Below are 19,251 nucleotides of genomic sequence, written 5' to 3' on the forward strand. Positions count from 1 at the left end.
AAAATAATGGTGTCTTCTTTATTTGAAAGATACTATGGCATGATGAATAGAAGATTGAGTTGGGGGGGGGTCATAAAAACCTGTTTTTATTTTTACCAGACATCTCTCTAGTGTTGTATATTATAAACACTGTCTTGCCTATTTGTGTTTCAACGAGTAATATCTATACCATGAGTTCAGAATGTTGAATTTACTAGCAGAAGACCTAAATTCATACCATGGCTCTGCTGCTTACTAGGTGATTTTTGTAACCATCTAATCTCAGTTCCTCTCCTATAAAAAGAGGGGTTTAAGGTTGCCTAGAGGATTTCAAAGGTCATATCCCACTCAAATTTATGATCTTATGACATATATTGATGAAATCTCAAGTCTATCTACATAAAAGAAATAAAATAAAACAAACTGCAATTTAATCAGATAAAGGCTTTTTAAGTGAAGAGGAAGAATTTAAAAAAAAAATAATAAAATATTTGAAAGAATAAAGAAAAATGAACTTAATATTCTTATTATTTAAAACAACATGAAACAAAGATGTGTGATATTTTCTTAAAAGAAATGTAAAAATGAACAAAAATCATTGTATGTCAAAATACCTGTAAAATTCATGTGAAGGAATTATTTTGTTGCTTGACTTTAAATAATATTGTCAAATGAAGAATTGGTAAATGTAAATAGAAAATACTTTTTCTAAGTAGATAATATTCCTGTTTAGATGGAATATGAGCTTGTACACTGATGTATAAGTATCATATTACAAATAAGATTAGTTGAAATTAGTTTAAAAATAATATAGAGATAGATTCCTCCCCCCGCCCCCCAACTAAGGCTCATTAGTTTGTTATTTTTTTTCCTTTTCTTTTTCTTTTCTGGGTTTTTGTTTGTTTGTTTGTTTTTGTTTGTTTTTCCCCTTACAATGACATGCTTTCCTATTGGAATACTTTCTATAATTTTGATATAATATTTTAATAAATACTAAGTATAGGTATATGAATCCCCAAAAGAACAGCATCTAGACCCCAGGTAAGTAAGTGATTTCTATTGATCTTTTCTTTGCACATTAAAAAAAAATAACAAGCAGTTATGTTTACTTAACATTTGCAAAGAGCTATACAAATATTTCATTTTATCCTGGGTGATAGTGCTAATATTATTCACAATTTTACAGATAAGTCAACTGAGGCAAGTAGAAGTGACTTGCTGACTCAAACAGCTATTTAGTGTTTTAGGCTGGATTAAATTTTATTTTGTTGATTTAAGGGCCTGTCCTCTATCCATTGTGTCACCCAGTTACTTCTCTAGTTATCATGTATTTACTCTTTTTTTTTTTTTCAGAAGAGAAAATTTTTTTTTTAGAATTTTTTCCCCACAGTATATATGCATGAGTAATTTTTTTTTATAATATTATCCCTTGTCAAGTCTTGATAGAACTTTAAACACTAATAAAATTTTGATATATTAATATAAACATATTTATCAAAGTAGCAGATTGTCATAATGAAAAGGTTACCAGCTTTACAATTAATAAGAACTGTGTGGTACGGGAATGGTGAGGGGGTCACCATTTAATAAAAAAGCTGGAGAGATCTCTAGAGTAAAGAAAAGTTTATCATACATTCTCTCTCAAGAAGGGCGTCCCACCCTTGGAGCAGACAATCCAAGAGAGGAAGCACCTCCTGTGGGCAGGACAGCACCTTTAATCCCTAACCCAACACACCCCCTCCCACCACTGACCCTCATCCTCATTGTCTGAGAGTCTTACATTCTAAATTCGAGATCTACCCACGAAATTGAACTTGACCAATAAGTACATAGTTGCCCATATTTGACTGAAATAGGGAGGAAATTGTGTCATGGGAGGATAGCAGGAAGAGGACTCAATTATGCCCTTGAGTCAATGCTCAAAGTCCTTCAGGCCTACTCAAACTCTGAAGTAGATGAATCCTTACTAGATTTTCACAACTGTCTTGAAAGATCTCACCTCATCTCATTCAGAACTGAATTCAAGTTCTCTTTCTCACATGATTTGACTATGTGTTCCTAGGTAAATGACTTAATTTCTCAGTCTCTGTAAGTCTGTATAGTCTGTAAGACTATAAATTGTAAAACAATTTTCAATCTACATTGATAAAGGGAGTTTCTTCACCTAGTAAAATATCAGGTCTAGACAGCAAACCTCTAAATTTTTATTTTTTATAATAAATAGGAATTGATCGAGTAACTCAAATAATAAAGTCATTTAATTTAAATCAAATATTTAATTTTAACTAAATTACCTGGATAATTATTTTAATTTTCTATTTGTACCCTACATACTAATACTACATAAATACTAACATGTATTGACCTGGCCCAAATTAGTTTTAGTCATTTAAATCTTCTGCCTTTCTGATTATTTAAAATAAGTTCTATCAAAGAATAAAAATACTATTTCCCTCAGAGAATTAATAGTCCAAGAACTTCAAACACAGAGAGTAAGAGGCAAAGTTTAAAACTTGTTAGGTTTTTGACAAAGTAAAGGAATCCAATCAGGTAAGAGATACATTCCTTTAAGCTAGTTCTCAGAGAGTAAACATTTACAATCTTCACATAGTGCTCTTTTATTGACCTGTTTACACACTAAATTTAATTGGCAATCTGGCCACTTTTCCTTCCAAATTTTATGCTTAAAAAAAGAAATAGCCTGTACTTTGTTGCTATAGCAACACTTACAACTACAAAAATAAATTGTAATCAGTGATATAGTATAGAACCCCCTTTTTAAAAGAAACACTCCAATCAGTACGGTGGTAAAAGATAACAAATGAATCCCAAAGATATGGAGAAAAATGTCATTTGTGGTATAATTCTTTAGTTTACATGAATAACCACAGACTTTATTATACAGAAAACATAAGTCAGAAAACTATGCCTTCTTAACTTTTATTCTCTATATGGCTCATTTCAGTCCTCTCAAATATTGCTCTAGGGCTATAGAACACTTCCAGCAGGTGTTGTTCACCATTCCCATGAGATGAGATGCTATTATATGTACATAACAAATGGGATTCACCCCATTCTACATTCACTCAAACTTTGCTTTTTAAAAATTTACATAGCCTCAGTTTTTTTCAGTACCCTTAGGCAGAATTGTTTCAAATAGGGTCTCAAGCCATTTCATCAGTGCTCATTTTGTACATACCTTTGCCTTTCCTTGAAACCCTTTCAGGAAACATTGCCATAAGAATGCAGGTTTGTATTGCATGAACTGATATCCTCTTCCTGATTTTACCATAAAGAGGAGCGCTTATAGAATTTAAATGGTAATCATTTAGGTAAATAGTATATTAATTACAAGTTTATTGAGTATAATAATATAAAAGAAAGCACATTTTACAAATGGAAAAAAAAGAATGAAAATAGAGTTCATTTAATCTTGCCATTTTCTCTTACTGATAATGTGAGAAATATAGAGAACTATTAACCACAAATATTTCTTTTCTTAAACACATATCACTATGACAGGCTTACCTATTGGCTTTATCATGAAAACCAGGATGCTCATAAATTATTGACCATGGACATAAGTTAATGCTAGTCTGCAAAAAGAGATCATAAATGTTCTCTTAAATACCACAAAATGTGATGATTTTTAAACCAGAGGCTATTTGACCAAAGGGATTGATAAACTAAATGCAACAGTTTACTATAAAATATTAGCTCATGAACTAACATATCATCATTCTTGAAGCATCAGTATCATTTCTTCTCCTTCTCCTGCTCCTCCTCCTCCTCCCTTATCCTCCTTATCTTCTTCCTCCTCCTCCTGATCCTCCTTCTCCTGCCCTTTTTTTTCTTCTTCTTCATCATCCTCCAGTAAATTTAATTGTCTTTGTGCAAGGTACCATACTAGGTGATGAGAATGCAAAAAGTAACCATTATATATCACTTGCCTTCTAAAATTGCGTAAGGTAAAACTATTTAAGGCAATGTACACAGCACTGTATTTGCAGAAAGGAAAACCTGAGTTCAAATCTTACCTCAGACACTTAGTAAATGTATGAGCTGGTAAATAACTGCCTCAATTTCTTTATTTGTAAAATGAATATTTCAGGGCTTAAAAGAAACATTCAATATGTATTCCATCATATATATATATATATATATATATATATTTACAAAGTACCTCCACTTGAGTTTCAAGTTAAGTTGAGAGGGGAATACGGATAGTGGATTTATTGTTGGTACATTTCATTCGTTACCGAACCTTTGTGAGCCCTTATTTGTTGTTTTCTGGGTAAAGATATCAGAATGGTGTACTACTTCCTCTTCTAACTCATTTTTACAGATGGAGAACTGAGGCAGGCAGGTAATTAAATGAATTACCCAGGATCACATAGCTAGTAAGTATCTGAAGCCAAATTTGAACTCATGAAGGTAAATCTTTCTGATTCAAAGCCTATTCATTTATCCACTGTACCAGTCACTTTCCTGAAGACAATGTAGGAAAGAGTTCATTCAAATTGTCTAGGTCTATATCATAGAATATAGAATCCTGTCCTGTTGTAATGGTAATAATGTCAAAAAGTTACAGTGTAATCAAGAAATGATGACAGAGACAGAAAGACAGAGACACAGAGACAGAGATTCAGAAAGAGAGACAAAGAAATAGACAGAGACAGAGACATACAGAGACAGAAACAGAAATGGAGGGAGAGATGGAGGGAGAAACAGAGAGATAAAGACAAAGACAGAAATACAAGTCTTACTAAGCATGAAGCTATGAATACAAGTAAGATATAATTCCTTTCCTATGTGGTGTTTATATATTCTAATAATTAAGGCATTTAATATATTAGAAGTAACATGTGCACCCCAGGCCCTAAAAAAAAAGATAAAGTAAACCCTCAGTCATGAGGTTCCACAAGGAATTTATGGGAATAATTCACATCAATAGTGAGGAGGAAGAAGTGGAGATGATGGTCTGAGAAGAAAAGTTTTCTCATATGATGGTCTAGGTTATAACAGTGTGAATGAAGAGATGAATTGAAAGAAATTAATCAAAAAGATATTATGAAAATAGGATAAATCAGATTTGGCAGTTGATTTAAAATGAGTTGTTAGAGAAAAGGAAGAATCACTGATACCTCTGAAGTTTCACCTCTAACTGACTAAGAGGATAGCAGTTCCCTCAAAATTAATAGTAAAGCTGAGAGGATGAGAATGTTTACTGGGAATATCAGGTTGATGAAAAAGTTAATTATTGCTGGCCTCAAATTCAGAGATATAAATCTTATGATTATATATTTAGAGCCCTAAAAGATATTACATAACATTAATTCCTGCTCCATTATTATGTTTTTTTAATCTTATTAAATGTTTATTTTTTCCAATTACATGTGAAAACAATTTTAACTATTTTTTTCAAATTTTGAGTTCCAAATTCTCTCCCTTCTTCCTCCCCCTCTTTTGAGAAAGCAAGCAATTTGACATATTATACATATCTCACCATGCAAAACACATTTACATTTAAATTATCCTGTGAAAGAAAACACAAACAACCGAAAGAAGAAAACCAAGAATAATAAAGTAAAGAAAAAAGTATCTCATATCTATATTCAAATTCCACCAGTTTCTTTTTTGGAGAGGAATAGCATCTTTCATCATAACTCCTACAGAATTGTCTTGGAACACTATATTGCTAAGAATAACTAAATTGTTAGTGTTGTGTACAATGTTCTCTTGATTCTGCTCATTTTACTTTGCATCAGTTCATGTAAGTCTTTTCATATTTTTCTGAGACCACACTGCTCATCATTTCCTAAAATTCAATAGTATTCTATCATACTATCACAACATATACAACATATACAACATCTTGTTCAGTCAATTGAGGATGTCCTCAGTTGATGGACATTTTCTCAATGTCCAATTCTTTTCCACCAATAAAAGAATTGCTATGAATATTTTTGTACAAATATGTCCTTTTCCTTTTTTTTTTCTTTTTTAAAATTCCTTTGGGATGCACACCTAATTATGGCATTGCTTGGTCAAGGGGTATTTGTATACATTGTTTTATAGCCCTTTGGACATTGTTGCTCTCCAGAATGGTTGAATCATCAATTTCCCCAATAATATATTAGTGTTTTAATTTTCCCCCACCCCCTCCAGTATTTGGCATTTTCCTTTTCTGTTATATTAACCAATCTGAAAGATGTGAGGTAGTAGCTGGCAGTTGTTTTATTTTGAATTTCTCTCATTGATAGAGATTTAGAGCATTTTATATGACTCCAAATAGCTTTGATTACTTTGAAAACTGCCTGCTTATATCCTTTGACCATTTATCATTTGAGGAATGGCTCTCATTTCTATATAGTAAGTTGAGAAATTGAGTGCTTAGGATGTTTGAAAAAGAGTCAATACATATGTCAAATTCTTTATCATAATGTCAGATGCTAAGGAGAAGAGAAAATTGTTAGCAATGTATCAATCTTACTGATGAAGAGAAAGGAATTGGAGATCTATAGGCAATGGATATCTAGGTATTGATTAGTTGGCATAGATGAATTAATGCACCTCACAGGAAGAGAGGCTACTGAGTGATGGTGAAAGTAAAAGAATGGGTAAGTGACAATGACAAAGGAAGATTATTTCAACTTCCCTATTTCAAAAAGTGAACCCAGGAAAAAGAGTGTACATATAGTCAGGATGGCTAGGGAAGCTTTATCATCAACCTGAGTTAGATTTCAGTGAAAAGACAGGATGAAAGAAATAGATTTTAAGTTGAAGGAAATTTTGTTGCCTGTGGAATGAGCATTCCAGAGGGCACAATGAAAGTGTTCGTGGTATGTGATTGGATCTTTAGGGTAGAGTTGAGAGGAATACAGATAAAAAAAATCAAATTGTGGGTGTGGAAAATAACATGGATGATGACCTGTAGGGTATATAACGAAGTGTGAAAATTTTCACTATTAAATTGAAAGCAGCTTTATTCTTCTCAAAGAAGGCTGAAAATAGAGCTGTAGACAAATGCAATATGAGATAAAAGACACAAAATCACATGGTCACATGGGAGGCCCCATTCTACCACTCCTTACTTTAAAGAAAAATAAGTACTATATAAAAATATAGTTTTATGCAAACCATAAGAAACCACTTTCCCCCATTCTGGCATCCACTTCTTTTAAAATCATAAGTTTCCATTAAAACATGATCTAGGCTGGTGATATAATCTCCCTGAATAATCCAGCAAATACTACTTAATTTCAATCTTTCTTTCCCATTGAAATGATTTGGTCAGATCAAATATGGACAAAATTTAAGTAATCATGGAATAGTTTTGGGAGAGGACACCAATGATCCTGAATACATTAGGAAAGTAAAATTATAACTTCATTAAAAACAAGGGGAAAAAATAACATGGGATTCTGGGAATTAATCAAGCAAATTGAGAGTATAACTCAACTAATATGAAAAGATTTTAGATGGGAGTAATTAGAAATCAAAATAAGATAAGAGATTTTAAAAGATTACATAGTATGATAAAGAAAGTGTGGCTACATTCCCTAAAAGGAAGATGCACTGAGGAAGAAAAAAGTGATTGTAAAAGGACTAGGGTCATAGATAGGCCTCATCAGCAAAATAAGAGTGCTGGACTAGAAGATATTCTAGTTTCCCTTACAACTCTAACATTCTGTAGTTTCATAAAAAGTAACATGGAACTTTCATGTGCATTTCTACTGATATAAATGTTGAAATGTCAAAGCACTTTCATCAAAACTTCTTCAATTCAATTTAATTTCTATGCTCTCAAAGGGTACCTTTGTAAAAAAAAAAAAAAAAAAAAAAAAAAAGGTAGTAGAAAACATTTACTTTAGATTTCTTAAACCCTGAAATGACTTTTTTTTATGAAGTTCAGAAAAACTTGGAAACTTTTGTTGGCTATAATTAGAGTATAGTTTTTAAAATATTATTTAGATTGGATCTTGATGAGAAACAAATGGAAAAGTAGGCATGAAAAATATCATCTTTATCCATGAAAAATGAATGTCATTAGCAGATATCATACAGCTATGCATATACTGGGGAGGGAGAAGGAAACTTAAAAGGGAAATATTTCACAAATGAATTTTTATTTTCCTTACTAATTAATAAACACCATGCTGTGAGTAACTGGTGATAATGTTCTAATAAGAAAAATCAATAAATTTGCACTGAGGGTCACAGTAATTGGCAGTGCTGATGAAGAAAAAAAAGAAGATGTATTCAGCATTGATCCTTTAGCAATCTCCTAACTAAAAAGAAGAGAAATGAAAGCTAATTACTGTAGTAGGCCTCTGAAAATGATAAGATTAAAACAAGCTAATTATATGTTTTTGAATATGTACAATGTTTGATGAAAGTAAGTTGAGGAAGGGCATACTGTGTCTAAGGGAAAAAAGTAGTAGTTTTTGCTAATTAAAACATAATCCTTATACCTTTAACTGGTCTTAGCCAATGATCAAACAAGTTTAAAAACAGAAAACTTTTCCAATAGATATTTTAATAGATCATGAAATTAATAGGAAATTATAGCCTATAAATTTCTTCTGTAGAACTTAATATGAAGTCAAAATTTTAAGAGGTATAAGATGTATTTTTTAAAAAAATAATAATGCTAAACAAATTGCTCTAAATGTTTGTCTTCTTCCTTTATCTTTAAGGACAGATTAGCCTTTTTTTTTTTCTTACACAGTGAATGAAGTCACATCAGAGGGTGAAAGGAAAAACTTAAGTCTGTTTTCATTGGTAAATTAAATAAATATTAGGTAAAGCATTCTTCACACCCTATTCCCACCACTCTCCTTGATCAATCTTCTTAAACTACCCTTTTTATTCAAACATCCTGATGAATCAGCATATCTAGTAATCTTTAAATTTAGCTACCAACACCACAAATTTTAAATTTCCCTTACATAATGCTAAGTGTTTTGGGACATAGTGCTTTTAGACAACAATGTAAATGTGAAAGTTATGACAAGATACTTAAAAAGAGTTTTAAAAATAATATTTGCTTTGACAAAGAATATATGTCAGATACATTGTTTGGACACCTTAAAAAAGTTCAAGAATTTAGACTACCTTTATAAACTTCTTTGTTTGAGGACAGTGTAGCTTCTGACATTCCCTTTGATAGAATAGGCTTCTATAAGGCATATGTTATTTATTGTTTTGTCTTCATATCTTCTGAATCAAGAAGAGTAATTTGCATATGGTAAGATGTTTAATAAATATTTGTTGGATTGGATCAGATTAGATAATTCTGGACTATTCGTATGCATGTTAGCTTGCTATATTGATGAAAATATTAAATTTATTAAGCTATAATGACAAAATTAATATGAATAAATTCAAGTTAATAACATTTGCATACTTTAATATATGCATGCATAACTAACATTAATAATTATTAATTATGTATTAATTAACATTATTCATATTTCTTTAAGAGCGTGGTTCACATAGTATTTACCCACTTGACCTGAAGCATATAAGAAACTTTTTTAGTTTTACTAATGTCTCACAACTATGACTTTTAAAATAAATAACAACATGCGATAAACAGTTCTAAACTGGTAATGAATTATGTTTTATGTACTCTACTGCCCATGATTATGAATTTTGTGTTTAATTTTAGTTGATTCAACAGTGTAATACATTTTCTCAAAGGTCTCAAACATATAGCAATGGGCTCCTGAATTTAACCAGAACCAGATTGAAATATAATTGGAAAATATTTAATAAAAAAATTAAAATATCATAAAACATAGACAGCAATACAATTTAAATCTGATTCATTATTCAGTCTCAGGGACCCTTATATACACATTAGTGGCTTCCATTTCTATTTGACTTTGACATCACTGCATCACCTCTAGGGTCTCTTCAGCCTCTTAGGTTCTATGATTCAATGATTTGGGTTGTTGTTAATGGAGAAGGGAAATTAAGAAATAACTATGAAGAATAGAAAGTGCTATATAAATTCATTTGATATGTAGAAAACAAAATTGTTAGAAATGGAAAATAAATCTAAAGAAATAATGTTACATTTTTATTTTGTACATCATATTAAATGAAATTTCCCTTGTCCACTTTTAAGTGAGATAGCAGAGCAAGGGAATTAGTAGTGGATTGGTGAAGTACTCAAAAATTAATATTTTCTCCTTTATATTAAGCACAACCCAGGAAACAACATAGTGTAGTGGATAGAGTTATTAATGAGTTGATTAATTGTGTCCAATTTTTCATAATCCTATTTGTTTTATTTTTGTTTGCTTGTTTGGTGAGGCAGTTGGGATAAATTTCTTGTCCTGGGTCACCCAACTACTAATTGGTAAGTGATAAGTGTCTGAGACCATATTCCAATGCTTGACTCCCAAACTGGTGCTCTATCCACTGCACCATCTAGTTGCCCCTACTTAAGGTTTTCTTAGCAAAAATACTAGAGCGAATTCCATTTCCTTCTCCATTTCATTTTGTTGATAGGTTAAATGACTTGCCCAGGATCACATAACTAGTAAATTGTCAAGTTTGAACTTAGGTTCTTCTTACCCCAAAGTCAGCACTTTATGCACCATGTCACTTAATTGGATGAAGTGCTAGCCTTAACACCAAGAAAACCTACATCAAACCTTGTTTTTGACACTTAAATAACTATGTGATCCTGGGCAAACCATTTAAATTCTAAGTTAACTGGGAAACTCTCTAAGAACAAATTATGGCAGTGTTGCTAGCATGCATTTGCAGTATTTTTTAAAACAACAAATCCTGATTCCTGAAATTCAGGAATATTTCCAGGAAAGTTTGACTTTGGCAATTCTCCAGTGCTTATGTGTTAGGATTACTAAGTGAGAACTCAGGTTGTCTGGATAGTGACAAGGTGAGAATTCAGGTTGGACAATTACAAGGTGAGAACTCAGGTTGACTTGATGGAAGGAGCAGGCTCATTGGCTGAGGTGGTTCTTCCCAGAAGCCCTTGCATTATCCCACGCCCATTCTCTGGGAGAATAAAAGAGAGAACAGTGGGCCTGGAAAGTGAGTCTGCCTGGAGAAGGATAAGAGCTGGAGGAGATTCAGAGCCAGGATTCAAGGAGAAGACTCTGAATTGCATCAGGCTTGACGGGGCTCTCTGCAGGAAGGGAAGTCACTTCTCTGGACAAGAGTTAACAGCAACTGCCTGGAGACAACGGTTCGTTACAGGAAGAAGAATCTGTTGGAGAGATTTGAGTAGAAGACACAGCAGATCTCTTCCCAGAGAGTGATCCGGCAGCTTCTAGAGACGACAGCTCGTTACACTTATGGACTGGAAAAAGCTTGTGAAGAAGTTTAGTTTAAAATGGGACAAATTCCTACTACATAAGTTCAATGTGTGAAGGAATAAAACTTAGCTATACTTCAACCATGCTTGACTATGTCCATACTTATTTTGCATCTGGGAAGGAATAAAAAGGAAATAAGCACTTATTAAGCACTTACTGTGTTCCAAGAATTGTTAATTGCATTAAAATTGTGTCTTATTTTATCCTTATTCTAAACTTGAATAGTAGGTGATATTTAGGATCCCCATTTCATAACTGAAGAAACTGAGGTATTTACCTATAGTTATTTAGCTAGTGTCTGAAATAAAATTTAAACTCAGATTTTCATGACATCATGCCCAACTCTTGATTCCCTAAGCCACTTAGTCTCCTCCCTTTAACTGTTCTCCATACCTAAAATATTCTTTCTTCCTTTGTGTGCCTCTAAATTTCCATGGCTTCCTTGAAAACTCAACTAAAATTCAATCTCCTGAGCAAGGTCTTTCATACCATCTTCTTTTCTGTCTTCCTTTCATGTTTCATTTCTTTACTTTGTATATACTTTGTATGTACCTATATATTTGACTGTTTTCCCTAGTACCCATATACACTTCTTGAAGACAGGTAATCCTTTTGCCTTTTTCTATAGCTATTGACATTAACACAGTGCCAGGCACATAGCAAGTGCTCAAAGAGCTTTCTAATTTGCTGAATTAATGACTGTGAGTCAATAACATCATCAAAGAATTTTGCACTTTTTATGGCTCACAACTAGAAACAATGCAGAAGAAATCTTGGAAGAACAGAAGTATATATATAAACTACTTGACAAATGAAACAAAATATTAAAAGTAAATAAATCAATTACAGATCTGATCTTCATGTTAAATAATTTATAAGTAACATATAGGGAATTGAATATGAAAAGCAGAAAATGCACATTATTTATAAATATATTTGAAACACTTGTAATACTCAATTGTGTAGAAGGTCATAAAGAAACTAGTATTGAAGTGATAAAAATATACTAAATATACTTTAAACTACAATAGAATAAAAGTAAAATCAAGTGATATGAATGTAAAATTACATATAGTGTAAATTAATTTTATTAAATAATTAAATTAAAATCTCTGGACTATTTCCATAGCATATCTTAGCTGGAATGCTATATCAACCAAGTACAAATAGTATACAGGGGGAAATAGATAAAGATAGATGAATTAATAAAACTTACAGGTAACAACACAAGAAAAGGAACAATTAAATGGCCCAAAAATGTGAGGATGGAATGAGGGAAAATGAAGATGAGAAGGAAAGAGCAAGAGAAAAAAAAAGAGAAAGAAGTAGGGAAGGAGAGAGGGAGATTATCAGTGTTAAAAAAAAAAAAAAAAAAAAGGAAATAAATGCTGAAAGAAAAAAAAAAAATAAAGTAATGAACCTGGGGCTATTTGGGGGCGGGGGAGAGGGAAATGTATATAGGAAGTCCAATAAATGTGAAAACACTAACATACTTAATTTTTAAAAATCTGCTAAAGGAAAAATTAAAAAGAAGATCACAAAATCCAATTAGTATTAAAAACATACAAGCAAAGACAGAAAAAATAATTACCCAAATGGAATTTTAGAATTTTTGGTAGTCCAATCTCAGAAGTAAAAATATGAATTGTTTTGAAAATTATTTCCCACAAAAAATACCTTATCTGAGTTCACAAACAACAAATAACTTCTACATTAAATTTATTATTCATAAAAATATAAAAATAAATATTAAATGAGCTGCGCCACAGCGCATCATTGAGGCCCGGAAGTAATTTCTGTGGATATTAGGACTGCCTTGTAGGTGGGATCCTGTCCATTTTGAGATAGCTTCGTAATGGGTGACTCTCTCGCTGATTGGCTGTGTGTGTGACCTCACAGGCCCTATGTAAGCCCACTGCAGGCAGCAGTAGCTCTCTTTTAACCTGGCGTTCTTCACCCTGGCTTCCTAGCCTGGGTGGCCTAACCAAGATGGATAGCCAAAAGAGGTAAAGGTTTTGGTAGTGAACACGTGGGTCTTCTGATCAGGTGTTCACTCGGGAACCAACAAGTCAGGGCATCAGTCAGGGCATTATGTGAGTATGTATAATAAAGGCTTTTAAGATTACACGTGGCTGTTCTTGAGTGCGCTACCGGTTATTAAGCTATAGATTCAAGAGATCATGGCCAGAGACCTTTGAAGGCCTCAGAGGAGGCGAGCCGGGTAGAGTTCACACTGCTAAGCACAGTGGTCAAAGGTACTCTGGTGGGTCTAGGACAGACTAGTAATAGTAACTGCCAGGAGAGCACGTTACAATTACCTAAGTCATTTCATAAGAAAAATATGATTTTGATTTAAAACTTTGCAAACCTAATTGTTAGAAATTATAGACCATTTTTCTTTGGAGAAAATGAATTAAAATACTAAGTAAAATATTTGCTAATAAAGTATAATGCTAGATTTATTAAAAAAAATTATCTTGACCAAGCAATTTATATTAGCTATACAAAGCTGTTTTATTATGAAAACAATAAAAAATATATATTAAACCCATCTTTGAATTAGATTTATCAATTAATTTAAAACACTTGAAAATAAAGCCTTTATTTATGGAAAATATGTTTAAAAGAATAAGGATAAAAGAATTCTGCTCAATTTAATAAGTGATTGTTACCTTAAGCCTAGTGGCTTATGCAATAAAGAAGTTTTTTTAATCATTTTTACTAAAAATACAAAGCAAAGGTTTTCCTGTAATATTTTTGCATAACCAAGTGTTTGAATATAACAAACTCAATAAGATAGAACCTCTGCATTAATCCAAAGGAACTAAATTCATAAAATTAAAATCAATTATAATGCAATAAAATTATAAACAACATGAGCATTAAACATAAATATAAAACTTTGTGTAAAATATTAAAATAATTTACTAAGAAAATTGAATTAAAATGAAATTTTAGACTAAACTAGAATCTGGAAAAAATAACAGAATTTTTAAAAAGACAATTACATTTTCTTATTGGGAGATTTATATTTAAAATAAAAAACCCATATTATCATAAATTTCAAGTGAAATGATCACTTCTCTGGAAAAGTCACCCATTTAAATTTTAAACACATAACTTTAAAACAAGGGAAAGTTATCTATAAAAAGTTTAAGTTTTTTTTTTTTTTTTTTTTTTGCCAAAAATCAAATTCATCCTAGTTTACAGAAATAGTAAACTGTTATTTATCAAAAGGCTGCACATGTACTAACATTTCTAATGTTTTAAAGGTCATCTTAAAACTATTAGAGAAATTCTTTTTAGAAACTTATAGGGCTCAAAAGAGATTTTGCAAAGGACAAAATAAGCATCCATGCAACTATTGAGTTGGTTTTATTTTGGAGAAGTGGGAATATTATGAAGATATGTCATTCTTATTGAAGGAGGTTCTATTTATTAAGTAGTGAGTCTATATAATGTCTTTTCATTTCAGCTACCAATTAAAACAACTTTCTTTTATTCTTTTATTAATTCTATTTTCTAATTTCTATTAATTCTTTTATTGCAAAAGTTGCATGAATTAAATTAATTTAAGTAGCAACTCCTTGGCTATTAAATTTATATTAATTGTTCTTTGTGTGGATTTTTTTCTGCTATTGGCAGAATGTACTATAAGAAAGTCAACTGTGAATGTATAATTAAATTAATACTAAAGTTTATATCCTCAGTATTATTGGTCATTAAAATAAAATAATTTTTTTCTTATGAAAAGGAAAGAATTGTGTATTAGTCATTTCTCAATACTATGATTGAAACCACTACTTCAAAGAGTATCTACTTGTTTCCCTTTGTTCCCAGATGGTACTTGAGACTTTCTCAGGAAATTTAAATATTTTCTCACTATTTAGAACTTTTGAATTCTTAGAACATGACTTCCAAACTCATTGTATTACTTTATTTTTATCTACTATAATTAGATTTATAGAGAAAAAACAGCAAAAATATTTGTTCAATCACTTTTTGTGACCTCATGTGTGGGTTTCCTGGTAAAGATGTTAGAGTACTTTGTCCTTTATTTATCCAGTTCATTTTATAGATGAGGAAATTGAAGCTACCAGAGTTAAGTGACTTGGGTGGTTGTGTCCCAAGGCTGAATTTGAACTCAGGAAGATGAGTATTCCTGAATCCAGGCCCAGCAGCAATATCTACTACACCTTCCAGCTTTTTGGATAATGTATAGTTGCCTATAATAGAAGAGCAATAGTCCTCTTTAATAATCTCAGGTCTAACTCTAATCCAAAACAGCCAGAGCCAATCATATGTTCCCCAATTAAAGTGAAGCAGCATTTGTTAAATACTTATTCTATGCCAGGGACTGCAATAAATACTGGGAATAAAAAAAAAAAAAAGATAGACAAATAGATAGACATTTGGGAGTAAAGAAAGGAAAAAAGGAAGGAAGGAAAAGAAGGAATGTAGGAAGGAAGGAAGGAGAGGAGGAAGGAAGGAAGGAAGGAAGGAAGGAAGGAAGGAAGGAAGGAAGGAAGGAAGGAAGGAAGGAAGGAAGGAAGGAAGGAAGGAAGGAAGGAAGGAAGGAAGGAAGGAAGGAAGAAGATAGAGAGAAGAGAGAGAAAGAAGGAAAGAAAGAAAGGAGAGAAGGAGAGAGAAGGAAAGTGAGGGAAGAGAGAAAGGGGGGAAGGAGGGAAGAAAGAAGGAAGGAAGAGAAAGAAAGAAGATAGATAAAATAAAAACAAAAAAATTCCTACTCAAAAGGAGCTTACAGGATAATGGTGGAAATAAACATTTAATCAAGTATAAACTATCCAGATAGAAAAAGAGATAATAGACGGAATGTACTAGCATTGAGGGGATTCAGGAAAACTTCCTCATAAAAAGGAGAGGGGCTTTAGCAAGACTTGAAGAAAAACAGGCAAGCAAGGGAGACAGAGATGAAAAGAGGTAAAAATATTCAGAGTTGTGAGATAGGGGTCATTTAGGAACAGCAAGGTCAATGAGAATGGAAAGGTAGGAGGAGTCAGATTAGGAAGGGTTTTAAAAAGCCAAAAAGAGGATTCTATATTTAATTGGAGTTTATTAAATGCAAGACAACATGACCAGATATGCACTTAAGAATGTATTTGATAGCTGAATGGTGGATGGATTGGATGAATGGAAAGAGACATGAAGCTGGGAATCCAAGCAGCAGAGTATAATTCAAGGCTAATCATGAGATGATAAAGAATTGCTCAGGGATGTTGGAAGTGGCAGAGGAAATTAATTGGCATTCCCCACAGGTGTTATTGAAAAAGCATCAAGAATATTTGGAGAGTGATTTTACTGGGGATTTTAGAGAAGGTGGGGAATTAAGGGCTTCACCTATGTTGTGTAGCCAAGTGACTAACAGAATAGAGATACCTTTGAAAATAAAAAGAAAGTTGAGAATAAGAGAGGACTTGGGCAAAGATAATGCTTTAAGTTTTGGACATAATTAACTTTTATCTATGAAACATCTAGTTTGATAGGTGTTTGGAGAAGAGACTTGGAAGGCTAGAGATGTTACGGCTAGATTCATGATCTGAGAATCACTGCAGAGGTATCATAATTGAATGTAGGAATGCTGATGAGATCACCAATCAGATAATGTAACCAGATAAAAGGATCCAGGACCAAAGCTTTGGGGATACGGATGGTTAGTGAGTTCAACATGAATGGATACTTAACAAAGGGAACAGAAGAAATAATCAGATCGGTTGGAAGAGAAGTGGCATGAAAATCTAGAAAATAATTACTAATGAGAAGAGGGTGATTGATAGTGTCATAGATTGTAGAGCTCAAGAAAGGGAAGATTGAGTAAAAAGTTATTAGATTTGGTAATTAAGAGATCATTTCTAACTTTGAGATAGCAGTATCATCTCAATGATGAGGCCAAAAGTAAGACAGACAAGAGTTATAAAAAAGTTGAGGAAAGAAAAGAAAAGAAAAGAAAATCTACATTTGTAGATGACAGTCTTAAAGAATTTAGGCACCCAAAAATAATAAATATAGGATAATGCAAGAGAAGAGGGATGATCAAGTGAAAAAAAATTGATAGAATCAATAGAAATGTATTAAAAACTTACTGTGTGCCTGACCCTGTACTAAGCACTAGATGTGTTTATAGGAACTTGAAAAACACCCAGTGGGTAGAAAGAAATACATTCATGTGTGAGGATGATAAAAGGGTCAAGCTTATGGAGAAAATGTGATGGAATGGGATCACTTTGGGATTTCTAATGCTTTAGGGTAAGACATCTGAGTGATATGAGAAGAACAGAAAGACAAGGAGCATGTTGACCATTTGTTTCATTTTTCTCAATGAAATATGAGACAAAATTCTGAGCTAGGAGAAAGATGGAAAATATGGGAGATTTGGAGGAGATTAATAAGAAGGTTTAGAAAAGCTGTTTCAGTGAGTAAGATAGTGATTCAAATTAAAAAGCTATAAGTACATTGTCTTTAGTGAGATTATGCATCATAAATTTGAAGTGGACCTAATCAAAAGCATTTTGTTTCTTTCCCCAGGTTCCTAGAATATTGAGTGATTTAGCAAAATGGTGAAGCTTATGCATTCCCCTCAAAAAAGTGTTTGAATATGAAGACTAAATATTTACACACAGAATATTTCTGATGGAATATCACAAAAATATGATTAATCATTTCATCAGGTGTTTTAGCTATATTTAAACCTCCCATAGGAAGATGTCATCATTTCCCCAAAGATCATTTCTCATCTTATCACCCAGGCTTTATGTTGATCATACCTTTTATATATTATTCAAAATGAGTACAAAATAATTTTGCTGGAAGGAAAAGAACTAGATGTAACACTAGAGGCCTTTTGTAGGAGGGTGTCCTTGACCTATGCCTTGGGGAAAAAAAAAAAAGAAACGACTAAGATTCAAAATGGAGGTAAAAGGAGAAAATATTCTGGATATGGAGGATGATGTACAATAGCACAAAAATTAGACATATGTTGTATTAGGGGAAGAACATGTAAAGTAGTTTGGAATAAATATATATGATGGGAATGATACATGATCATCTTTAAAAGTTCATTTGAGTCAGATTGTGAGGGTCTTTAAATGCCAAGCAGAGGAGGTTCTATTTCATCTTATGTGAAATAGGAAGTCACTAAAGCATTTTCTGAGCAAGAAGAAAGACATTAATAGGAATATCAATTTTCTAGTTCTGTGAAGGATGGATTAGAGGGAAGGAGAGAAATATTAAGGTGAAAGAGGATAAGGACCTGAAATAAGGTTATAGTATGTGGTTCAAAAAAAAAACTAATATGTAAAAAAAAGATGTTTTAGAGGTGGAATCAAAAATTCTTAGCAACTGAATAATTATGGATGAGGGTTGGCACTTAAAAGTAAAAGGATTTCAGTACACCTGATGATAATGACCCAACTAGACCCTTCACCTAACCTACATGATGACATCAAATAAAATCAGTTCCCTCTGATAGACGATAAAAAAAGTAAAACTCTTTTCAGGCAATTAAAATGATTGGAAGAAGTTCTTTTCCACTAGACAACAAAATAAAACATAACATCAGTAAGCTCATGAAAACAAAAACAACAACAACAAACTAGGAAGATTTAATCAATAGAAAAGCAAAATCAATGAAGCAGATAAAACTTATAAAGTAATTAAGATAATTAATTTCATTGACCTGTGTGTTTTTCATATAGTCTGAGTTAATGAACAATTAAAAAACAAAATTAACTTGATATTAAAACTAATTACTAAAGTTTCTTTATAACTCATGATAGGAAAATCAAAGTGCCATCTAATCCTCCATAATAATCAATACTTCAAGGATCTTGGAAATTGTTCAAATGAGTACTTCCTTCATTGGGACTGATTGCAACCCCTTACGTTTCAGAAGGTGTTTTTG

At 32.2% G+C, this 19,251-nt stretch overlaps 1 long non-coding RNA gene across 1 annotated transcript in view; it reads left to right on the forward strand.

The window, feature by feature from the left end:
- The first annotated feature begins 1,947 nt into the window (after window positions 1-1,947).
- Window positions 1,948-19,251, forward strand: part of LOC141564891 (uncharacterized) — a 51,141-nt gene continuing 33,837 nt past the window's right edge. The window contains exons 1-2 of the long non-coding RNA XR_012488781.1: window positions 1,948-2,041; window positions 4,325-4,379. This is a non-coding gene — a long non-coding RNA (uncharacterized LOC141564891). The remainder of the gene's footprint in view (window positions 2,042-4,324; window positions 4,380-19,251) is intronic.

This window comes from Sminthopsis crassicaudata, chromosome 3, assembly GCF_048593235.1.
Source record: "Sminthopsis crassicaudata isolate SCR6 chromosome 3, ASM4859323v1, whole genome shotgun sequence".
In the NCBI taxonomy this organism is placed as follows: Eukaryota; Metazoa; Chordata; class Mammalia; order Dasyuromorphia; family Dasyuridae; genus Sminthopsis; species Sminthopsis crassicaudata.